At 34.7% G+C, this 24,132-nt stretch overlaps 1 non-coding gene across 1 annotated transcript; it reads left to right on the top strand.

Annotated features, from left to right (window-relative positions):
• Nucleotides 1-22,543: 22,543 nt before the first annotated feature.
• LOC128282333 (small nucleolar RNA R71) lies at nucleotides 22,544-22,650 on the top strand. The gene has a single exon (XR_008272578.1). It is a non-coding gene; the product is annotated as a small nucleolar RNA R71 (small nucleolar RNA).
• Nucleotides 22,651-24,132: the final 1,482 nt, after the last annotated feature.

Raw genomic sequence — 24,132 nt, forward strand, 5'->3', positions numbered from 1 at the left:
GACCTAATAGTGCATGTAGTCAAAGGGGAGGACTTGCATGTCAAATTCCCCTCCCCAAGTTGTAGTGGCCGGCCATGACAAGGAATCATGGGCTAAACATGTCATGAAACATGTTTTGTTGGTGCATTAGGGAGAAACAATAAACAAATAAGTATGGGTAATAAAGAAAGAAAAAAATGTGTGTGTGTGAGTGAAACCCCCATTGCCGTGCATTGTGGAAGAAAAAGAAAAAAATTGTTCATCCATCTTTTCATTCTCTCTTGACCGAAAGTACTAGAGGAAGGAAGGAATTTTGCTTCATGTTTGTTTTGGAAGAGGATTAGAAAGAGATTGGCTATACTTGCATCAAGATTAAGGTATGTTTGAGATTCATGCATGTTTTTAGTTGCTAGCTTGATGTTCTTGGAAGCCCATGGTTCAAATCTTTGCTATGTCATGGGAATGAAATTCGGCCAAAGTAAATGTGGTGTTAATGCCATTGCATGCTAAATATCAAGCTTGATAATGATACATGTGATGGTGGATTGATGGCTCTTGGACTTTCTTTTTAGTATTTTTGAGTAAGACATTAAGTTCTTTGCTTAATCATGACCAAAATTATGGTGTTGTGATGTATTCGGTCATGGTATATCCATGAGTATGATTCATGCATGTTGCATGGTAGGTAAGATTTGAGCTTTGGATATGTGTTTATATTTGGATATAAACAACTTGAGATTCGCCCTTGCACCTACATGAATATATGTTTGCACATGATGAATTGGTATGACACATATACTATTTTAAGGTGTATATTTGCTTGTGATGTTGTTTCGGTTATGAAGTAAATGAGAGATGTGTATTGAGCTACAATATGTAATCGTTAGTTAGTAAAATGTATGCTATTTTTTTTGTGTAGTATTAAGTGTAAAATTGGCCTCAACATAGACATGCATATTCGCCAAATGAAGTAGATTGGTGTGCATGTATTCGGTTAGAGGCAACCATATTGAAGCCTTATCTTGGCTTAGATTGTTGACTAAATGGGTAATAAGTGAGGATGGTTGCGAATATACAAACATACATATGCATGTGTAATTGAATTATGAATGTTTAGCAAGATGGTTAAACTAGTTGATTTATTGATTAAGCTCAAGGAGTTAAAGAAGGAGAATCAAGCAAGGGAAAGACGAAGGTCATCGAGTAGCCGACTTGGACTGTTTTACCCAACACAAGGTAAGTCACTAAGCATATATTTTGTATTGATTTGAATAGACATAATGTCTATGTAATTATGCCGAAAGGAATGATGAATTTATATACATGTGTGTATGTGGTGATGGAGGTATTGAATGAAAGGAAAAGAGGTGAGATGTATTGAGTTGTTGATTTGGCACTAAGTGTGCGGGTATAAACATTTGTGATCATGAGAATGGCACTAAGTGTGCGGGTTTAAAACTTGTACAGCACTAAGTGTGTGAGTTTGATCATATAGCACTAAGTGTGCGAGTTGATTATATAGCACTAAGTGTGCGGACTCACTATATGCTTTTGAATCACTATTGACACTGAGTGTGCGACACTATTGAGTTGATCACGGACAGCGGATCGGGTAAGTGCCTTGAGTTCATGGCTAATAGGCGCTATGATTATATTTGGGGTTGAGCTTGGTAAGTTTGAACCTATGTGACAATGTAAATTGAAGTCACGTACATAAGAATTATCGTGGAATGAGTGAAAGGTCATGTAGATGTATGATTGTGACGAAAACAAAATGGTGTATAGAAATGCTTCAAATATCCTATTGATTAGTATATGGAATGTGAATGTGTAACTTGTATGTGATTGAGTCGAAAGGTCTAAGGAGCTATGGTATAGTTCGGTTTGAATGGAGTAATTAGCCTCGTTCCATTTTGTTTCCTCTTGCGATAATGTTATTAATGATTGGTAGTGCATTGCTTATGACTTACTGAGTTATATACTCATCCGGTGTTTGCTTGTCACCTATTTTAGGTTTCTTGAACTCGACTTTTTGCGTATTCGGGACCGTCATCAAGTCATCACACCGCTAACAACTTTTGGTATTTTCTTCATAGTTGGTCTTGGAGTACATTTCGCATGTATAGGCTATTATGTTTGTTTGAACTTGGTATGTAAATATTTTGAATAGCCATGCGAAAATGGCTTATAAATGTTTTGAGCATAATGTTATAATCATTTGGTATGTATATGCTCATTAAGAAGTACGGAAATGTTTGGCAACGACCAGCCATTAGAATGGGTCATCATGATTATATTTTGGACTATATATGAAAAAGGGGTGGTTGAATCATAGAAACTGTGTTAGAGAAAGTCTGCCCTAGAAATAGATGCTGGCAGCAACAGTGACGTGGATGTCAAAAATCACTAAAAATAGTAGGAATGGAATTAAATAGTGAATAAATTATGTAAATGAACCTTGATGAATCCATTTTCATACGGAAGAAGCGAAACGGTCATATGAGTTGTATGTTAAAAGATGTTTGGGTTTTCGTGAGACAGGGCCAGAACGGTTTCTGAATTCCCTGTTCCGACTTTTAAAATTCATTATAAATTAACCAGAGATAGTTAGGAGTCATACCATATATTTATGAATTCCTCTTTGAGTCTAGTTTCTATAGAAACAAACGGCATCAGTATTGAAGCCCTACACAGGGAGTTATTCCAGTTGTAACGCACGAAGGTCAGTGTAGTCGACCCCTGTAACATGGGAGACTTTAACTAATAAAATGTACTAATTGGCTTGACCAAAAATTCTAGAAAAAATTCTGTAGATGGACATATGAGTCTAGTTTCAGGGAAAAATTACGAAACTGATTTTCGAGTTGTAAAACTCAAGTTATGATTTTTGAAGCGACTAGTACACAGATTGGCAGTTTGTCTGGGAAATTCTCAATAAGTGGTTTGAAGTCTGTTAACACCTCGTGTTCGACTCCGGCGACGGTCTCGGGTTCGGGGTTTTACAACAACTAAATTAAAATAAGTAAGAAACGATAAATTAAGGGTAGAAAGGAGAAAATAACATCCTAAGAAGCCTTGGAAACATTAAGAATCCACAGCTTCTTTCAATGGCTCTAATTCCCCTTTCAAGAAAGAGATCTTGGCAAGAAAAAGTTTGAAGATGATTCCCACAACCTAAAAGATTGTTAAAACAGCTTCTAAAAGAAACTCCAGAGCAATTCTAGCAAAAAAAAAAACTTAAAGAGAATTATTATTAACTTCAAAAAACAAAAATCAATTGTTCATCTATAAAGTTGGACGTCCATGCTACTTATAGGCCCCCAAAATAAGTTTTCTTAACCCTAGTGGATTAACTAATATGACAACTCATCAAATAAAAAAAAATTCCAAGTGTGGAATTTTAATGGGAATTCAGCCAAAGGAATTAAATTGGATTCTTGGGCTGATTCTTGCGTGATGATCCACCTATTAAAATAAAATTTGACTTATAGTTTAAATATTTTACAATTTGGGCCACTTTTATAATTTGGCTTGATATTCAATTAAATTACTTCTCAAACTTTAGAATGGGCTTGTAGACATCTTAATGGGTCATTTTCTTTCAAGAACTTGGTCTTGTGATCCGTTTGCTCTTGAAATTGGCTCGTTCAAGCTCGTACATGAAATCCAATGCGCATTGGCTACAAGATTCAATTTCTTAGACCAAGATTTTCAAGATTTGAATCTTGATTTTCTTGATTCTTGGAATTGTCTAAAACAATAAAATTGGACCAATATTTGGTTTCTTGATTTTCTTGAAATCAAGAAAATGAATCTTAATTTTCTTTTTCAGTCGTGTGTGCATTTAGGACCTTCGTAAACAAGTCTTGGATAGTATTGCTCGGATTTTCTTGGCCTTCGACCTCGTTATTGGGCCTTGAAGAAATTTAAGCTCATCACATTCATGAGTCTGATTTTGGGCCTTGCAACTCGCATCAATTAAGCTAGAAAATTTTTTGTTTTCACATAAGGATAAACCATCTAATAGGCGTATTGGTACTCAAGATCAATCATTGTCAGGTAACTTTGTTTCTCTACATATTGATACTGCGAGAAATGTGAGTACAGGGTTAGCCTCTGCTGGCGGTGTGGTGCGAGACTAGTCCGGGGAGTGGATTGTTAGGTTTAACCATGATTTGAGCGATTGCTCAATTTTTTATACTGAGTTATAGGGCATATGGGATGGTTTACTTTTGTTACAAAAAAGGGGGCGTGATAGGGCTTTGATTCAAACAGATTGCTTAGAGGTGGTCAAAGCTATCCAAGAAGGTTACTCTGTGTCCTCGAATTTGGCTTTGCTTTAGCGAATTGAACTGATGCTACAAAGCAGAAATCATTGGGTGATAAGGCATGTGCTTAGGGAGTGTAATCAAGTTGCTAATCCCATAGCCAAAATGTCTTCTGTTGGGAAGGAGAGTATGCAAGTGGTCGAAAAATGTGCCTAGGGAGTTAATTGACACTCCTGGGCAAGACAAAGCTTTAGGTGTTTTTGTTCACTTTAATTTGATATAGTATTATTATGTTATTATCCAAAATAATAATAATAACAACTCTTGTAACAACTTACCTTACTAGACTTTTCACATATAATTAAGAGATAAATTTTAAAATTGTTCATAAATTTTGATCTAATATACAATGTAATATAAATTTTACAATTTATATAATTATACAAATACAACTATATAAAATTAAATTTTTTTATTGGCCAACAATCTAAAAGAGCAAACTCTTTGAAGTTTTGTATTGGAACATCAATGTCTAAGATTCGAGTCCCGAACATTACATCACTCCCCCAATTTATAAGGTTGTAATAAAATAAAAAAATCCTATTGCATCATATTTGATTTTAAAATTTATTCCCATAATTAATAATAATAAAAAAGGTGCGAAAAAGACAATGAATTATGATAAAGTTTACGTGAAGAGGGAAAAAGGAGAATTATGGGGATAAACTCATAATTAATATTAAGATGTCAACACTGATATGATGATTATCACAGACACAGTATTTGTTGTGAAGCAAAGAAATGACCAGTTGGGCACTATAAATATTTAGTTAACCTCGAAATTAATCACCTTTTCCAAGTAATCTTTCTCTTTTCAATAAATAGGCACAGATACAAAGGTTTTTCACCATCCATCATTTCATTTGACAACTTGAATCTTAACTAGTAAAATCCTTTAAAATGGGCTTCTTCTTTTTTTCCCCTTCTTTTTCAACGTACCCATGACCATGAATTTTACGTCTCTTGCATTTATTTTGAATATTTTGATATGCCAAAAGAAAAAAATTAGTATTTTATCTAGTCAAAAGTTGTTGAAAATTATATATCAAAGCATTTTGATTAAAATTTAATTTAGAATAAATTGGCAATTTGAATATACAATTATTAAAAAGCTAACAGTTAGTTAATATAAGATAATAATATTTTTCTAACATCTCACTAATGTGGATTGAAAAAAGAAAGAAATGTACTTATTTTCTAAACATATGATGAAATTTAAATTTTAGAGTTATTATTATTATTATGAGGATTTTACTTGATATTATCTCGATTTAAATAAAACTGCTTTTATCTCGTAAAATTATAAATCAGATAAGAATTTATATAATTATATAAAAAACCTAAAATTCTTTGAAATCCCTAATGGTGGCCGACCTGGGCCCACCCCAAAAAAAAGATTTGGGAAATTTCTTGAAATTTTTAGAAAATTTTAATTAAGTCTCTAAAATTTTATAAATTTTATTTTTCTCTTGAAGTTTTTAAAGAGCTTTAATTAGGTTTCTCAAATTTTAAAAATTTTCATTATATTTTTAGTTTTTAAAATTTTAATTAAGTTCTCTTAATTTTTTGAAAATTTTATTAATCTTACAAAATTTTCAGAAATTTTAACTAGATCCTTCAAATTAAAAAAAAATTAAATTACAACTCTTAGATTTTTTAATTTTATTAACTCAATAAGTATTCCAACTTTTGATATCCTTAAATATATAAAAGTGAAAAATCCATTTGAAGAGCTTAGAATGAGCTGTTTTGCAAAGAAACCGAACATATCGACAAACAGGTGGTAGGCAAATTTGACAATTTGAGGTTCTTCTTGAGAGTGCATGGCAACACGACGCCGTTTAACATGAGAAGAGAAAGAGAAAAGATCACATCAGCTGCCACCAACGAAATCTCGCTTGTTGAATCTTAATTTATCCATGGGAGAGGCATATATAGCGATAGATTTGCACGCAAACGCGAGTTTAATATATCAACTATTTTAGTTAGATTTTCAGGATACATTTCATATTTGAAGTTTTAAGAAAACTACAGTTCAAAATCTTATTTATTATAAGATTTCTAATTTATCTTTTTCTAGTTTCTTCTGGAAAGTTATTGTTAATCTTTAATCGAAAATTATCATTAGTTTGAATGCTTTCTATTTACAGCTCCAAAAGATTGATGCTAACATATACATATTTAACTTTTTTATGGAAACTTATTAATAATAATCTTTAAGAATTCTGTAAATTGAATTAAAAATTTATATATGATCAAATTTATCATAAATTTAATGGCATCAATATTATATATTTTTCAGCTCCTCCTTACAAAATAGAGACAAATGAGATATATTACATACAACCAAAGGATAATATATATATATATATTGAGGGGCAAATGGGATCAATTACATTAAATCAAAGGATAATATATGTTATATATTTTCAGCATTAATGTTTATTCTCATTAAAATAAAAACCTTTCAATTGAATCCATTTTTTCAATTGATTTTTTCTCCAAATGTTAATAAATTTCCTTTAATATTTCTTTTTGTCTTATATCTTAAATATCAGTTACAAGTTTTTGTTACCACTTTCAATTATTTTATTATTTAATTAATTTTTATGTGTATAAATACCTTTTTTCATATGAATTTTTTACACTAAAGTAAATTAAGTTTTTAACGGCGTTTTTAGTGATGTTTAGACCGAAAATGCTGCAAATATATACCACTAGTGGCGTTTTTCCTATAAGCGGCGCAAAAGATAAAGCAATAGCGGCATTTTTCCCATAAACGCCGTGAATTTATTTAATTTTTATTGAAACAGTGCTGTTTTCAAAAAGAAATCAAAGATCCATTTTATTCTTTGATATCATCTCCCTCGATTTACCTGCTTTCTTTCTCAGTTGAATTTATACCCCAAAATCCTGTCCCTTTTCTTTCTCATGTTTTTTCCTTTAACTTCCTGGACTACCGATGCTTCTCAGTTATGCTCTATAGATATATTACCTTCCCCATCCACATTATTTGATTTCTCGAAACCCTAAACATCTGCTGTGCCCCCTTTTCTCAAAGGCTATAACCTAGCAACTGACGCCTAGCCACTTTGCCCAGCAGCCAACTCACTCGCCAGCCTCTGTGAGTCTTAGGAAAATTTATCTTCTATTACATTTTAATTTGGGTAGTTCATATGTGCTTTATTCATTAAGTGACCTGTAATTCAAATTTTGGATTTAGATTATGAGTTTACATGCTTTCCTAACTATGGGTTGCTGCTAATGTCAATTTTTATAATTGGTTAGCAAGTATGTGAGGTTTTTCACGTTTTTTGGTTTGGTTAGCAACTATGAATTTCCCTATTTCTTAATAACTTTGTATTATTACCATAAACTACAGTCTTAATACCCTTCTTACCAGATTGTAACACATGCAAATGGTTAAATGAAAAAAATTCTCCTATCTTACTACGTATTAGACACAATGAAGTATTTACTTCTTTAATCCTTTTTTCATTTAACTTTATGCATTACAAACAAAGCTTAATAGTTGAACCTGAATTTAGTTTTTGCATCTAGTTTTCAATTAATCATTGTTTTATAAGTATAGACCATAGCAACAAGTTGTCGTGTCTAATCTAGGATTCACTTGAACCAAGAGGACCTTTATATGGTCGATGGTTTTATAAAAGCTAAGTCTTACTCCTATTTCTAATGATCATACGCATCCTAGTCCTAGTAAGTTCACAAATACTCTAGGGATCTTCATGAATATTGATCAAGGGAGACACAACTGACAAACAATTTATAAGAATAATCAACAGAGGCTCAACTCAATGGATATCCAAATGAATTTGACAAAGAAAAAGGCAAAGACAGAAACAGAATATATTACATAAACACCTTAAAAATACAAGTAAATTATTATGTGAATTATATATTTATATATCCTCACATCATGTAACTTATATGTTAAAATAAGTTGAGTTTTGTTATTTGCCATGTGTGTTTCTTGTTAAGCTCCTCCCTCCTTTTAAAATATGCTTTTAAATCTACTATGTTATAAAATAGTCAGGGGATCTTGTTTAACAGCATTCATGTATGCAGGAGTGCTCATCTTATACACTTATTGCTGAAAACTTTGCAATGACATCGTCTCAGATTTTGGCAGGACAAGGATTCAGCAGACTTTTGGTACTTATTGTAGTTTCTTTTGAATATTCAACTGTTTGCTTCCTTTCTATCTTTATGATTTTATATATTCTAGCATTAACTAATATTTTCCTATTTATTTTTCAAATTAATCAAGAGCTATATTTATGGGAGCAGCTAGCTCATAACAATTAAAGCATCCACTTGCACTTTGCAAGCAACTAAATCAAAGGTTGCCTGTTCTTTGCGTTTATCATATTTAGCACTCCACAAGAGGTGTTTTCGTTGTCTTACTACACATATATATATTGGTCTACTTGTATAGTCGAATGGTAGAGGGACAACATTCTACATATGATATATGAACATTTTAAGTCTTGGAAGTGGAAGTTGTCGAAATCATTTTTTATTTTTTTTGAAAAACGGGGACGACTTTAAAAACGAAAATGGAGTCACCACCAATCCTTTTTGTTTAGGTGTGATCGGGTCACCTTGTGATCGATCATTTTAATAAAGCATTTTGATTTATTAAAACAATATTTTTGGTCTACGAAATTCTAGAAAATGAATTCTGGAGTCGGTTACGCACGAGGAAGGATTAGCACCTTCGTAGCGCCCAAAATTGGTACCTTGTTGATTAATTAATGTCCTAATATTGAAAATTTGAAAAGGTTTTAAAATACAATTCATTTAAAAAAATGTTTGGATAACTTGAATTGGATATTGAGATTCTCTTGTTCCAAATGAATAAAATATCATATTTAGCACGTTAGGATACAACATTTCAAACCCTCGATACCAAGATCATCTCATGATTTCCAAAACTCATGCATTGAAATTTTAAAGGATATTTGGTTGTTTGGTCAATGAAAAATAGAAACCCAGTATGTTAGGGCACGATTTCTCGAATTTCTAAACACGAAATATTGCATTGTTTTGAGAAGCTTTCAAATAAGTGATTATAAAACCGACTCAAAATATATTTGTTTGATTTACTTAAGGACAAAAGATAATTGATATTGGGCAAAAGTTGAAATTGTAATCCCAAAGCAATAACAAGAAATAAAAACATAATTGCAAGCATGGAATAATAATATATGAGTACAATATTATACAAATGAATGACAATGATATAAAAATACGAATATACAAATCAAAATACACACAATAGCAATAATCTTACAACATACACTATTTAAACACTAACATTAATATTCAAAGATCAATGAATTTGAATATATATATATGTGTGTGTGTGTGTTTAAAATGAATAATAACTTTAAATAAATAATAAAACAATTTAAGTGAAAACAAAGGACACAAAAATTTAAAATTATCTTAAAAAAGTTAAAACTAGATAGAGTATAAAAGATAATTTATAATAAATAAAAATATACAATAAAATAACTTGATGAAATAAAAAATGATTAAAATAAACAACAAATTAAAAAAAAGATTAATATTCGATGCCCTAAGGATTAAGTCAGAACAAAAAATAAACCAGGGAGTAAAAATAAGATAAAAACAAAATGATAGGGCCCAATTGAGACGCGCAAGTGAAATAAGGGACGAAATGGGAAATTAATTCCTTCCTATTCAAAACGCATCATTCATGGACCAAATTGAAACTGGCGTAAAATTTCAAGGCACGAATTAAAAAGAAGATAAACTAGTTTAAAAAAACTGAAAAACGTGGAGGGATCGAATGTGCAATTTCCCTCTTATGCAAAACACGCGGATCCTGCCCCCTGTGCGGGTCGGGTTCAGGTCGGCCTCCCAAAACGGCACCATTTTGGTGCCTGGGGAGGTCGAATGGAATGGTGCCGTTTAAGCAACTCTATAAGAGCCAAGTTTTTTGTTTAAAAACAAATTACTTCACATTTTAAAAAAAAAAAACTAAACATCAAAATTTCCTCTTTAGGAAAAACCCTTGATCTCTGGTGAAGAAAATCAGGCCAACTCCGCCATGGCTCCACCGTATGCGGTGGCAGGACACGAATAAACCCATTTTTTCACCTATCTTTGAGCTCATCATCTATAAAGCATAGATCTAAGGCCAAAATTCCAAGAACGAGGCCAAAGTCAGCAGAGCAACCAAGAAACGAATGTTTCTTCTCCTTTTCCGATTTGTCCCGAACGGAAAAGGGCCACCATTAATGTAAGTTTCTTCCCTCTCTTCCCTTTACTACTGTATTATTATTGTACTTTAGGAAACCAAAAGCAACCAGAATAATCAAAAAAAGAAAAAAAATGAAGGCAATCTTTCTGAATATCTTTCTTTCTATCATAAAAAAAATTACAATGGTTTCCAGCCTCTTTCTAGCCGAATAAAGGGAAAAATAAATAATAAATAAAAGAAAATAAAAGAAATCTTTTTCCTTTTTAGATCATTCTGTTAAACATTTGCTATACATTGTTGCTCCCATATTTATTGTTATTTTGTTTCTTTTTTGCAGGTGAAACCACCGTACGGAGGAAGAGGCCGTTTGTGGGGTGACGTGGAGGCCTAATCCCATGTCTAGAAGGATGCGGCGCAAATTGTTTTCAGAAACTCTTAGGGTAAGGGTTTCTAGAACCTTGGTTACTGGGCCTTTTGGCTCTTCAAATTGTGCCACTCATCTTTGTATTTTTGGGCTGGTAATTTTGTTTGTAAATAAGCTAGGGTTAGTTGGGATTTAGGGTTTATTGTTTGTAATTTGGGTAATAAGTGTAAATGTGATTTGGGCTAGTATGTAAATGGACTGGACTATTTTATTTAATTTTATAATTTTTAGTTTTTTGTTTTTGATATGGGCTCGGGAAAATTTGGGCCTTACAGCTGCCCCTCTTTGCTCATTGTTGTGTAACGAGAATGAAGCAAAGACCTTAAAAGGGCCAACTTTACTCGGTCTTGTCGGGTTCTAACTTTTTTGAGTCCATCTTCTTCAAGTAACCTCGTTCCTAGTCCACTGCATCTTCAAGGGTATAGGAATTGGCACTTTGATTTACTCCAATGTAATTTCAGGGAGAAGAGATTTGTAGCTTTGATCTACTCCACTGGAATTTCAAGGTAATAAAAAATGTGGATTTGAACCGCTCTAATGTAGTTTCAGGGAGAAAAGATTTGTAACTTTGATCTACTCTTCTAGAATAAGAATTATGGCTCCAATGTAATTTTAGGGAGAAGAGATTTACAATCTTCAGCCTATTCCACTGCTACTCAAGGAGACAAGGCTAGTGGCTTAAATATGCTTCCCTACTGCCTCAGAAAAATAAGATTCTCCTTCAATCTGCTCTATTGCTGCTCAGGGAGATAAGATCTACAATCTTCAGCCTGCTCCACTACTGCTCAGGGAGACAAGGCTAGTGGCTTAAATCTACTCCCTTGCTACCTCAGGGAGATAAGATTCACCATCTTCGATCTGCTCCACTACTGCTTAGGGAGATAAGATTTACAATCTTCGGCCTGCTCCATTGCTGCTCAGGGAGATAAGGCTAGTGGCTTAAATTTGCTTCCCTACTACCTCGGGAAAATAAGATTCGCCTTCGATCTGCTTCACTACTACTCAGGGAGATAAGATCTACAATCTTCAGCCTGCTCCACTACTGCTCAGGGAGACAAGGCTAGTGGCTTAAATCTGCTCCCTTGCTACCTTAGGGAGATAAGATTCGCTGTCTTCGATCTGCTCCACTATTGCTTAGGGAGATAATATCTACAATCTTCAGCCTGCTCCACTACTACTCAGGGAGATAAGGCTAGTGGCTTAAATCTGCTTCCCTACTACTTCGGGAAGATAAGATTCGCCATCTTTGATCTGCTCCACTGCTACTCAGGGAGATAAGATTTACAATCTTCAGCCTGTTCCACTGCTGCTCAGAGAGACAAGACTAGTGGCTTAAATCTACTCCCTTGCTACCTCAGGGAGATAAGATTTTCCATCTCCAATCTGCTCCATTACTACCTCATGAAGATAAGATCTGTGAATTTACGATGTTGCTACACTATCCTCTAGGGACATGATCTATAGAATCGGTTTCATGTACCTATGCTTATGCCAAATCATTAGGATGCTATGATCGAAATGAATCAAATGCTCCTAACTATATGTGTTATGAATGATATATGAATATAGAAATGAGAATGATACTTTTTTAAATGCTTAAGGTATCATCGCTCATTGTTCATCAGGGCATTATCACTGACGTATTACGCTGCCATCTTGTTTGGCTAGTATTCTTGACAAAAAACCCAAAGAAACAACACATTCTACTCAGCAAGCTTGCCCCGCTGTAATTTCAGAGTCCCTTCCACTGTACCTTTTGGGATATAAAGTTTGTACCTTCCATTACAACCTCAGGGGAATAACATTTGGTTTCTTCCATCCATCTATCATTTTTCTTTTCCTGAGAACGATCCCTTTTTACATTTGGTTGACATTGCTCGTTATTTGTCAAGGTTGTATCACAGACGAAATATCTTGTCTTTTTGTTCAACCAATAAAAAGTCCAAAAAGATAATCATCTTTCTCCAATATTTCCAACCCTTAAGCTTGGTGAGTTCTAAACAATAGTCTTATTTCAAGTTCTTGTATTATTTAGAAGCTTCCAAAGTAATATGCGAAACTCATTTTATGAAAGTATTATTAGTCCATTAATCATTATTTCAATACAACATGCTTGCAACAAATCATAATAGTGGATAAGAATGTAATTGAATTGGAGCATAGCTCGAAGTGAATAAATTATCAAAGATAGAAAAATAACAATGGAAATTGATTGGGAATGCATATCTTGAAAAGGAAAAATATTTCAAAGATAGCCAATTCAATATGAATAAGATGAAGACTAGGTACCCCTGATATCGCAACCTGAGTTTCTCTGTACGAACTTCTTGAAGACCAATTTGAACTTGACATGTGTTTAGGAGATCAGAAGTACTTTGTCAATGCCCCAAGATGTAGCATACCATTTTCTTTATTAATTCAGGTATGGCAAGATCACCGCCTTCCCCATCTTTGATCAAAATTTGAGCTGCCTTTTTCGGGTTTTCAACTCAAATCCCCTTTGGTCTCAAGGCGCCCTTTGCGAGTTTTCACCTTGGCCTCTCCTTTTTATCTTTTTATTTCCATTTTTTATAGGGTCTCAAAGCGCCCTTTGCAGGTTTTCACCTTGGCCCATTTTATTTTTTTAAAAGGTCTCAAAGCGCCCTTTGAGAGTTTTCACTTTTACCTCTTTCTCTCTTTAAGTATAGTAATTTTTGACTGAATCTGAATTCATAGGACTGGGAAAGTTTTTCCCATCCATTTCGGTCAAAATTAGTGCTCCTTCGGAGAAAGCCTTCTTTACCACATAAGGTTCTTCCCAGTTTGGCATCCATTTCTCTCTAAAATCCTTTTGTATGAGAAGGATCTTTTTTAATACAAGGTCCCCCTCATGAAACTCTCTTGGGCGAACATTCTTGTCATAAGCTCCCATCATTCATTTTTGGTACATCTGACTATGATGGATAGCCCTTAGTCTCTTTTCCTCAATCAAATTTAACTGATCATATCGAGATTGAATTCATTTTGCTTCATCTAACTTTAGCTCCGACAAAACTCGAAAGGAAGGTATCTCTACTTCAATAGGTAAAACTGCCTCCATTCCATAGACCAATGAGAAAGGCGTTGCCCCAGTAGAAGTTCTGATAAATGTTTGATAAGCATAGAGAGCAAATGGTAACTTCTCATGCTAATCTCTATAAGTTTGGTCATTTTCCCTACAATCTTCTTAATATTTTTATTGGCTGCTTCCTCTACACCATTCATTTTTGGACGATATGGTGATGAGTTATGGTGTTTGATTTTGAACTAACTATAGACCTCTGATTCGTACTGTTGTTCAAATTTAATGAATTATCAACTATGATCCTCTCAGGCATTCCATATCAACATATAATTTCCTTCTTTAAAAATTTGCTGACGGTCAACTTAGTTACATTGGCATATGAAGTAGCCTCTACCCACTTGGTGAAATAGTCAATGACCACAAAGATGAACCGATGCCCATTAGAAGCTTTCGACGAGCTAAGCCCTATGACATCCATGCCCCACATGGAGAAAGGCTATAGGGAAGTCATAACATGCAAAGGTGAATGAGGTACATGAATTTTGTCACCATAAATTTGACATTTGTGACACTTCTTGGTATAATTGATGTAGTCTCCCTCCATGGTAGACTAGTAATATCCAAATCTCATAATTTGTCTTGCCATTGTGAAACCATTAGCATGTGTTCCACAAACACCCTCGTGAACTTCTTCAAAAATTTTCTTAGCTTCAACAACCTCCACACATCTCAATAGTACTTGATCCTTTCTTCTTTTGTACAGGATCTCCCCATCTATCACATAATCATAGGCTAGCCTTCTCAACGTCCTTTTATTATTCTCAGTTGCTTGGCCAGGATACTCACGATTTCTCACGATGATCATCTCTCTCTTCTTCCTCCATGTTGTAACAATGAGATGGGGCCTCGTAAATACTCATCTGGATGGGTTTTACATCCTCTTGTTTGCTCATTTTGATCATGGAAGCCAAAGTAGCCAAAGCATCTGCCATTTGGTTTTTGTGCGAGAGATAATTGAAGGTAATATCATCAAATTCCTCAATTAACCCCAAAACTAACCTTCGATAATTGATCAATTTGGAGTTTCTTGTCTCTCATTCACCTTTGAGTTGGTAAATCACTAGCACAGAATCTCCATATACTTCCAACGCTCTGATCTTGCGTTCTATGGCTGCACAGATTCCCATAATACATGCCTCATACTCTGCCATATTATTTGTACAATCAAAATTCAATTTACATGTGAATGGATAATAATCTTCATTTGGGGATACCAGGACTGCCCCAATTCCATTTCCCACAGCATTTGAGGCTCCGTCAAAGTTCAATTTCCAAATATGATTGATACGTGATATTCGCGACAGGTTTTAAAAATTTATAATTAACTATTCTTGAAACTAGCTAATATCACGATGAAGGCAAGTGTACCTATCGAATAGTAGTATAGCTTTAGCAAGACCGGAATGTCAAACCCAAAGGAACCAAGAGTACTAGTAATTACTTTCTTTTTATTATCTAGCCTAAAAATCAAGAGATTTGTTTATCTAAACTAATTAACTAAACTAAGAGTGCATAGAGAGAAATTGAGGAAAAGCTTTTGAGAAAAATCGATTGATTAAGACAATACCCAAGGAAAATTCCACCTAGACTTTACTTGTTATTTGACTCTAAATCAGACGATTTATTCATTTGACTTGATCCGTAAAAATCCCTAAGTTATATTATTATCTTTCTCATTACTAATAACGTCTAACCCTAGGTTGATTTAATTGAAATCTCTTTCTAATTAACACCCTAGTGTTGCATTAACTGGATCTATGGATACCCTTATTAGGTTTCACCCTAATCCAGAAAAATTTTATCACTCTATCTCTAGGCGTGCAATCAACTCCGCTTAATTACGATAAATTTACTCTTAGACATGGTCTTTTCCTCCTCTGAATAAGAGCATTAACTTGAACCAATATCCTGGAATATGAAAATAAGAATTAAGAACACATAATTAAGAACAAGTTAAATATTTATCATACAATTCAAATAATAGTAACAAGATCTGTCTTAGGTTTCATTCCCCTTAGGTATTTAGGGGGTTTAGTTCATAATTATAAAAGAAAACATCTCAGAAGAATAATGAATACAGAACATAAAGAAAACCCAAAACCCCTGAATGGAAATTGAAGGGAGATCTTCAGTCTTGATGATGAATCCGGCTTCTGATATGGACCAATCGGCTTCCTTTGAGTAATTCCTTGCTTCCTACTCCGCGTCCCTATTCTAAGTGCCTCCTCCGGTGTTTAAATGGTTTAAATTAGGGATCAAATTAGGGGATTTCAACAATAATGGGTTATGGGTTAATATTAAGGGTAAATCAATTGATGGCTTGTTAGGCTCAAAAGGGGTTCACTAAGGCTTAATTATGAAGGTAGGCTTTTGTGGAGTGAGTGAGTTTAACCTAAGTGCCTTTATCATCTTGACATATCAAATCAAATGGTGTGGTCTTGACATGAATAATCAAGCAAGTTCTAGAATAACAAATCAATACTGATGCACTCATAATAAAAGTAAGCATGGAAGAAATAAAATATGCTCTAAAGGCTCAAGATCTCACAAAAATTATGGTTTTTTGATGTTTAAACTTGTGAATTTCAACTCAAGATAATACCTAAACTTAGGGAAGCAACCTAAAAGTTTTTTTATTCTTCAAAAATCAACTTCTCATGCTTGATTCCGTAATGTCTTAAAGTTTAAACAATCAATGCATAAATGCCTATGTTTTAATTTAAGACATATCAATAAAAATCATAAATTAATTAAAATTCATTCTGATAGTGATATGGTGATTCACGTAAGAATAAGACAAAATTTAGGGATTTCTAATGATGATATAAAAGACCCCCCACACTTAAGATGTACATTACCCTCAATGTACAAAGATGAATATATTGAAAAATATAGATATATAATCATAAGATAGAGAGAGAGGTGAAACTTCCTGAATGATGAATGAATTCCTTGAATTGGAGTTATGGAGAATAATAGGTCAAGGCAATGATGAGAGTGGAGGAGGATACTCTAGTGGTGGTAGAGGTTCATTAGTCCATAAGTCCTTTTCCAGTGGAGTTTTTAGTTCCTCAGTGATGATGAACTTTGGAGCTCTTTATAACTGTGATAGAATTAGGAACTTTTTAGGAAATATAAAAAAGCATAATTACTCGTAAAGAAATAGCCGAAAAAGAAAAATAATTATAAAATCTCAAGATAAAAAAGTATTAAAAGGAAATAAAAAAGTAATTTCAAAATATAAAGATAAAAATAAAATAAATAATAGGTGTTTATAAAGAAATTGGGGCACACGGCTGTAGAGCACGCCCGTGTGCCCTCATTTCGGCCCGTACATTTTGTGGTTTTCGAAATTGGGCGATTGGTGTACACGGCCCTGTTGCACGGCCGTGTTAATTTTCGTTCACCTCTCCCACGCCCGTGTATGCAGGCGCATGCCCATGTTATTTTGACAGGCTCGACCACGGTCGGTGGGCACGGTCGTGTCGTACGCCCATGTTGTTTTGATAGACCCATCCACGACCACGTAGCACCGCCGTGGTGACTTATCGCATCCTGTGTTTAAGGAAAATTTTGCCTTATTTTCATACAGCTGTATCGCACGACCGTGTCTCCTCCTGTGGTGTGAGTACGGCCTAAGGCACGCCCGTGTGCCTGGCCGTGTAGTTCTGGAAATCTTGTGTTCAGTGACTCAGTTAGTGAACTAAATGTTAAAGACTAAAATTTAAAGAAGTTAACACCTTAGTGCTCAAGTTGCCTCCCGAGAAGTGCTTATTTATAGTCTAAGCTTGACTCTACCTTGTGGGTATATTTAGGTAACTTCGTGGAGCCGTGGCTCCTCTTTATCGTCTTTGAAATTCTCACCGTTATAAATTTTGAGACGATGTCCATTTACCTTAAAAGTGCCTTGTGATGGATGACTTACCTCTGCTGTGCCATATGGAAACACAGTTTGAACTACGAAAGGACCTGACCATCGTGATTTAATCTTTCCAGGAAACAATTTGAGCCTAGAGTTATATAACAGGACAAGATCTCCAACTTCAAATTGCCTTCGTTGCTTCAAACGGGCGTCGTGGCGGCGCTTCGTCGCTTCCTTATATAGGTGCGAATTTTCATATACATTGGCTCGCCACTCATCTAACTTGTTCAACTGCATCAACCTGTTTTCACCTGCAAGTTTGGGGTCAAGGTTTAGAAATTTTATAACCCAGAATGCCTTGTGTTCTAACTCAAATGGTAGATGACAACTTTTCTCATAAACAAGTCTGTAAGGTGATGTTCCTATCGGAGTCTTAAAAGCAATTCTATAGGCCCATAAAGCATCATCTACTTTCATCGCCCAATCCTTCCTATTTAATTCTACTGTCTTTCCTAGGATACGTTTCAGCACTCGGTTCGTTATTTCAACTTGGCCACTAGTTTGAGGGTGATAAGGGGTAGCTGTTTTGTGATGAACTCCGTATTTCTTAAGGGTCTTGTCAAATTGGGTGTTACAAAAATAAGTACCCCTATCACTGATAATTGCTCTAAGTGTACCAAATCGAGAGAAAAAGTTTCTTAAGGAACATACTACTACCCTAGCATCATTAGTAGGTAAAGCTTGGGCTTCAACCCATTTGGACATATAATCAACAGCTACTAAGATGTATTTATTCTCGAATGAACTAGGGAATGGACCCATGAAGTCGATACCCTAAACGTCAAATATTTCACATGAGAGCATATATGTCTGAGGCATTTCATCACGTTTGGATATATTACCTGTCCTTTGACATTTTTCACAAGAACTAACATACCTGTTGGCATATTTGAATAGAGTTGGCCAGTAAAAACCTGATTCGAGGACTTTTTGTGCGGTCTTATTTCCACCGTAATGTACTCCAGTCGGTCCTGAGTGGCAATGTTCCAAAATTTTCAATGCTTCTATCCTTATAATGCATCTCCTAATGATTTGATCTGCACATTTACGGAAAAGAAAAGGGTCTTCCCAGAAGTAGTTTTTCACATCAGTGAAGAATCACTTCTTTTGCTGATGTGTCAACCCTTTTGGGATAATGTTAGCGGCTAAAAATTTTTCAATATTTGCAAACCAAGGTAACTCAGAATCAGATATAGCAAAAAATTGTTCTTCAGGGAATGAATCATTTATTTCAATGTCATCTGGCTCTTTGGTACTTGAGTTTTCAATCCTGGAGAGATGGTCAACTGCGAGATTTTCAGCTCCTTTCTTATCCTTAATCTCCAAGTCAAATTCCTGCAATAATAAGATCCATCGAATGAGTTGAGGTTTTGCATCAATTTTAGTCAAAAGGTGGCGAAGAGCGGAATGGTCAGTATAAACGAAAACTTTAGACAATATTAAATATGACCTAAATTTATCGAATGCAAAAACCACAGCTAGCAGCTCTTTCTCCGTAGTGGTGTAGTTTTCTTGTGCGGCTGTCAAAGTTCTACTAGCAAAATAGATAGGATGAAAATGTTTATCTCTTCGCTATCTCAAAACTGCACCTACTGCAAAATCACTCACATCGCACATTAGTTTAAAATGTGAATTCCAATCAGGTGCAATTATAATTGGAGCTTTAATCAGTTTATCCTTTAAAGTATTAAATGCTTCTAAACACTCCTGAATGAAATTAAAAGGCACATATTTTTCTAATAATTTAGTCAAAGGCTTAGTTATTTTAGAAAAGTCTTTAATAAATCTTTTATAAAACCCAGTATGTCCTAAAAAGCTTCTAATGGCCTTAACCGAATTAGGGGGAGGTAGTTTTTCAATGGTTTCAATTTTAGATTTATCAACCTCAATCCCTCTATTGGAAATTTTATGTCCTAACACAATATCTTCTTGAACCATAAAGTGACATGTTTCCCGGTTAAGAATAAGGTTCGTTTCCTCACATCTTATTAACACTCATTTTAAATTTTTGAGGCAAAGATGGAATGAGTTACCGAAAATTGAGAAATCATCTATAAATACCTCCATGACGTCTTCTACGAGTTCGTAAAAAATGATCATCATGCAGCGCTGAAAAGTAGCAGGAGCATTACATAATCGAAAAGACATTCTACGATAAGCAAACGTACCATATGGACATGTAAATGTCGTCTTTTCTTGATCTTCAGGAGCTATTGGGATTTGGAAATAGCCAAAGAGTCTATCTAAAAAGTAGTAGTACATGTGCCCTGACAATCTTTCCAACATTTGGTCAATGAACGGAAGGGAGAAGTGATCTTTTCTTATGGCATCATTTAGCTTCCTATAATCAATGCACACTCTCCAACCTGTGACTGTCCTTGTTGGGATTAATTCATTCTTCTTATTGGCCACAACAGTCACGCCTCCTTTATTAGGAACAACCTGCACTGGACTCACCCAAGAACTATAAAAAATAGGATAAATAATTCCAGCATCTAGAATTTTAGTTACCTTAGCTTTAGCAATTTCCTTCATGTTGGGGTTCAGTCTTCTTTAGGCTTGCACGTATGGTTTATATTCATCTTCCATTAAAATTTTGTGGGTGCAAAAAGAAGGGCTGATCCTTTTAATTTCAAAAATTTTCCAAGCTATGGCCCTTTTATGCTTTCTTAATACTTGGAGTAATTCTTCTTTCTCCTTGGGTTGTAAGTTGGATGCAATAATTATCGATAATGTAGAATTATTTTCAAGGAATGCATATTCCAAGTGATTCGGCAATTGTTTAAGTTCCAGTTCAGGAGGTTCTTCAATATAGGGTTTTTGCTTAAGTTTATCTTTTACCTTAATTCCCTCATATTCTGCTAGTTTTGGGGAGGTTTCATTGGAGTTTAGTTTGGTTCCTATCTCAGAATTATCATCCTCCCCCTCTTCTTGGGCGAGACACAGTTCCATCATGTCCTTGTGTACGAATTCCTGAAAAAATCTTCAGTAGCATGATCAATAGAGTCGATAAAATAACACGAGTCATCCTGTTCCTAAGAAAATCTCATGGCATCATAAATTTTAAAAATAATCTCTTCGTCACCTACTCTAAGTACCAATTTACCATCACCTACATCAATTACAGCCCTAGTAGTGGCTAAAATGGCCAATCTAAGATTAAAGGTACCTTAACATCTTCATCCATGTCAAGCACAACGAAATCAATAGGGAATAAAAATTTATGTACTTTTACATGTACGTCCTCTATAATTCCTCTAGGATATTTAACAGATCTATCAACTAATTGAATACTCATCCTAGTGGGTTTAGGTTCCCCAAAACCAAGTTGTTTAAACATTTTATATGACATCAAATTAATGCTAGCGCCTAAATCAGCTAGTGCTTTATCAATATTCAAACTACCAATTAAGCAGGGAATAGTAAAACTTCCTGGATCTTTCAGTTTGGTTGGCAGTTTATTTTGGAGTATGGCTAAGCATTCCTTATTAAGTTCCACAGTAGATAAGTCTTCAAACTTCCTTTTGTTTGTTAGAAGCTCCTTTAAAAATTTTACATATGTAGGCATCTACGATATAGCTTCAACAAAAGGTAAGTTAATATGCAGTTGTTTAAAAGTTCAAGAAATTTACCGAATTATGCATCCATGCGGTCTTTCTTCAACTTTGCTGGGTATGAGATTGGTGGTTTATATTCTTTTGGCATTAGATTGTCATTGTTTTTGGGTTGACCTCTTTTCTGTCAACTTCTTGTGGTGGCTTCTTTTCAGATTCGACTAACACTTTCCCACTCCTTAGTGTAACTGCTTTCACGTGCTCTTTTGGGTTGGGTTCAGTGTTACTACGTAGACTTCCTGGTGGTCTTTCAGAAATTAATTTGGTGAGCTGTCCTATCTGAGTTTCGAGCCCTTGGATCGACGCTTGTTGATTTTTAAGTGTTGTCTCTGTATTCTGGAAATGATTTTCTGACACCGAGATGAATTTTGCTAGCATATCCACAAGGTTTGGCTTTTTCTCTTGTTGGTAGGGTGGCTGTTGGAAGCCTGGAGGTGGTGGTCTCTGATTCCCTTGGCCTCCCCATGAGAAATTTGGGTGGTTCTTCCAACCTGCATTGTAAGTATTACTATAAGGATTATTTTGAGATCGAGGATTATTACCCATGTAATTTAACTACTCATTCTCCATGTTGTGGCCATAGGGTGGGTATTCTGAATTGCTTGATCCACCTCAACTTGCTTCGCACTGCATTACTAAGTGAACCTGTGAAGAACAAAGAAAATTGTCAATTTTTCTATTCAAAATCTACCTGATTAGAGAGCATGGTGACTAAATAAACGTTAAAAATGCCAACTGTTTTTGTTGGCTTTGTCCTCATGACTTGCCACTAATAATTATTCAGTGACATCTCTTCTATAAATTCATAAGCATCCTCAGGTGTCTTATTATTGATAGTTTCGCCAACGGCTGCGTCAATCATCTGTCGAGTTGAAGGATTCAGGCTATTGTGAAACGTTTGAGCCTGTAGCCAGAGTGGTAACCCATGGTGAGGGCACCTTCTCAACAGATCCTTGTATCACTCCCACGCATCATAGAGTATTCTTAAATCCATCTGTACAAAAGAGGAGATATCATTACGTAATTTGGTTGTTTTAGCCGGTGGAAAATATTTTAATAAAAACTTTTCAGTCATTTGTTCCCAAGTATTGATTGACCCTCGTGGTAACGAGTTCAACCATTGTTTAGCCTTATTCCTCAACGAAAAGGGAAATAACTGAAGGTGAATGGCATCATCAGAAATGCCATTGATTTTAAAAGTGTCGTAAAACTCTAATAAATTTGCCAAGTGAGCGTTGGGATCCTCGTCCTGCAAACCATCAAATTGAACAAACTGTTGGATCATTTGAATGGTGTTAGGTTTTAGTTCAAAATTATTTGCAGCAACAGCAGGCCTAACTATGCTCGATTCAGTTCCTGTTAAAGAAGGTTTAGCATAATCATACATAGTACGTGGATCAGGATTCTGATTAGCAGCAATTGCAGGAGGTAGCGGATTTTCTTGGTTTTCAGCCATCTCCTCGGTTGTGGTTGAAGTATTGTCCTCTTGCTCTTCTTCTGTGTATCGTAAGCTTCGCCTTATTTCTCTTCGGTTTCTGCGAACTGTGTGATTGATCTCATTATCAAATAGTAATGGTCCCGACGGGTTTCTTCTAGTCATACACTATAAAAACCTGCCAAGAACGAATAAAAGAAAAATTAGAAAAGAAAATAAAAATTTAAATTGCAAACAAAGTAGAATGACTAAAGTAATAAAAATCGAGTGTTCCTAATATCCTAGTCCCCGGCAACAGTGCCAAAAACTTGATACGTGATATTCACGACAGGTTTTAAAAATTTATAATTAATCGTTCTTGAAACTAACTAATATCACGATGAAGGCAAGTGTACCTATCGAATAGTAGTATAGCTTTAACAAGACCGGATTGTCGAATCCAAAAGAGCCAAGAGTACTAGTAATTACTTTCTTTTTATTATCTAGCCTAAAAGTCAAGGGATTTGTTTATCTAAACTAATTAACTAAACTAAGAGTGCATAGAGAGAAATTAGGGAAAAGCTTTTGGGAAAATTCGATTGATTAAGACAATAACCAAGGAAAAATCCATCTAGACTTCACTTGTTATTTGACTTTGAATCAGACGATTTATTCATTTGACTTGATCCGTAGAAATCCCTAAGTTATATTATTATCTCTCTCGAGACTAATAATGCCTAACCCTAGGTTGATTTAATTGAAATCTCTTGCTAATTAACACCCTAGTGTTGCATTAACTCGATCTATGGATCTCCTTATTAGGTTTCACCCTAATTCAGTAAAATCTTATCACCCTATCTCTAGGTGTACAATCAACTCCGCTTAATTACGACAAATTTACTCTTAGACAGGGTCTTTTCCTCCTCTAAATAAGAGCATTAACTTGAATCAATATCCTGGAATATTAAAACAAGAATTAAGAACACATAATTAAGAACAAGTCAAATATAAATCATACAATTCATATAATAGTAACAAGATCTATTTTAGGTTTCATTCCCCTTAGGTATTTAGGGGGTTTGGTTCATAATTATA

Source organism: Gossypium arboreum, chromosome 1 (assembly GCF_025698485.1).
Source record: "Gossypium arboreum isolate Shixiya-1 chromosome 1, ASM2569848v2, whole genome shotgun sequence".
Lineage (NCBI taxonomy): Eukaryota > Viridiplantae > Streptophyta > Magnoliopsida > Malvales > Malvaceae > Gossypium > Gossypium arboreum.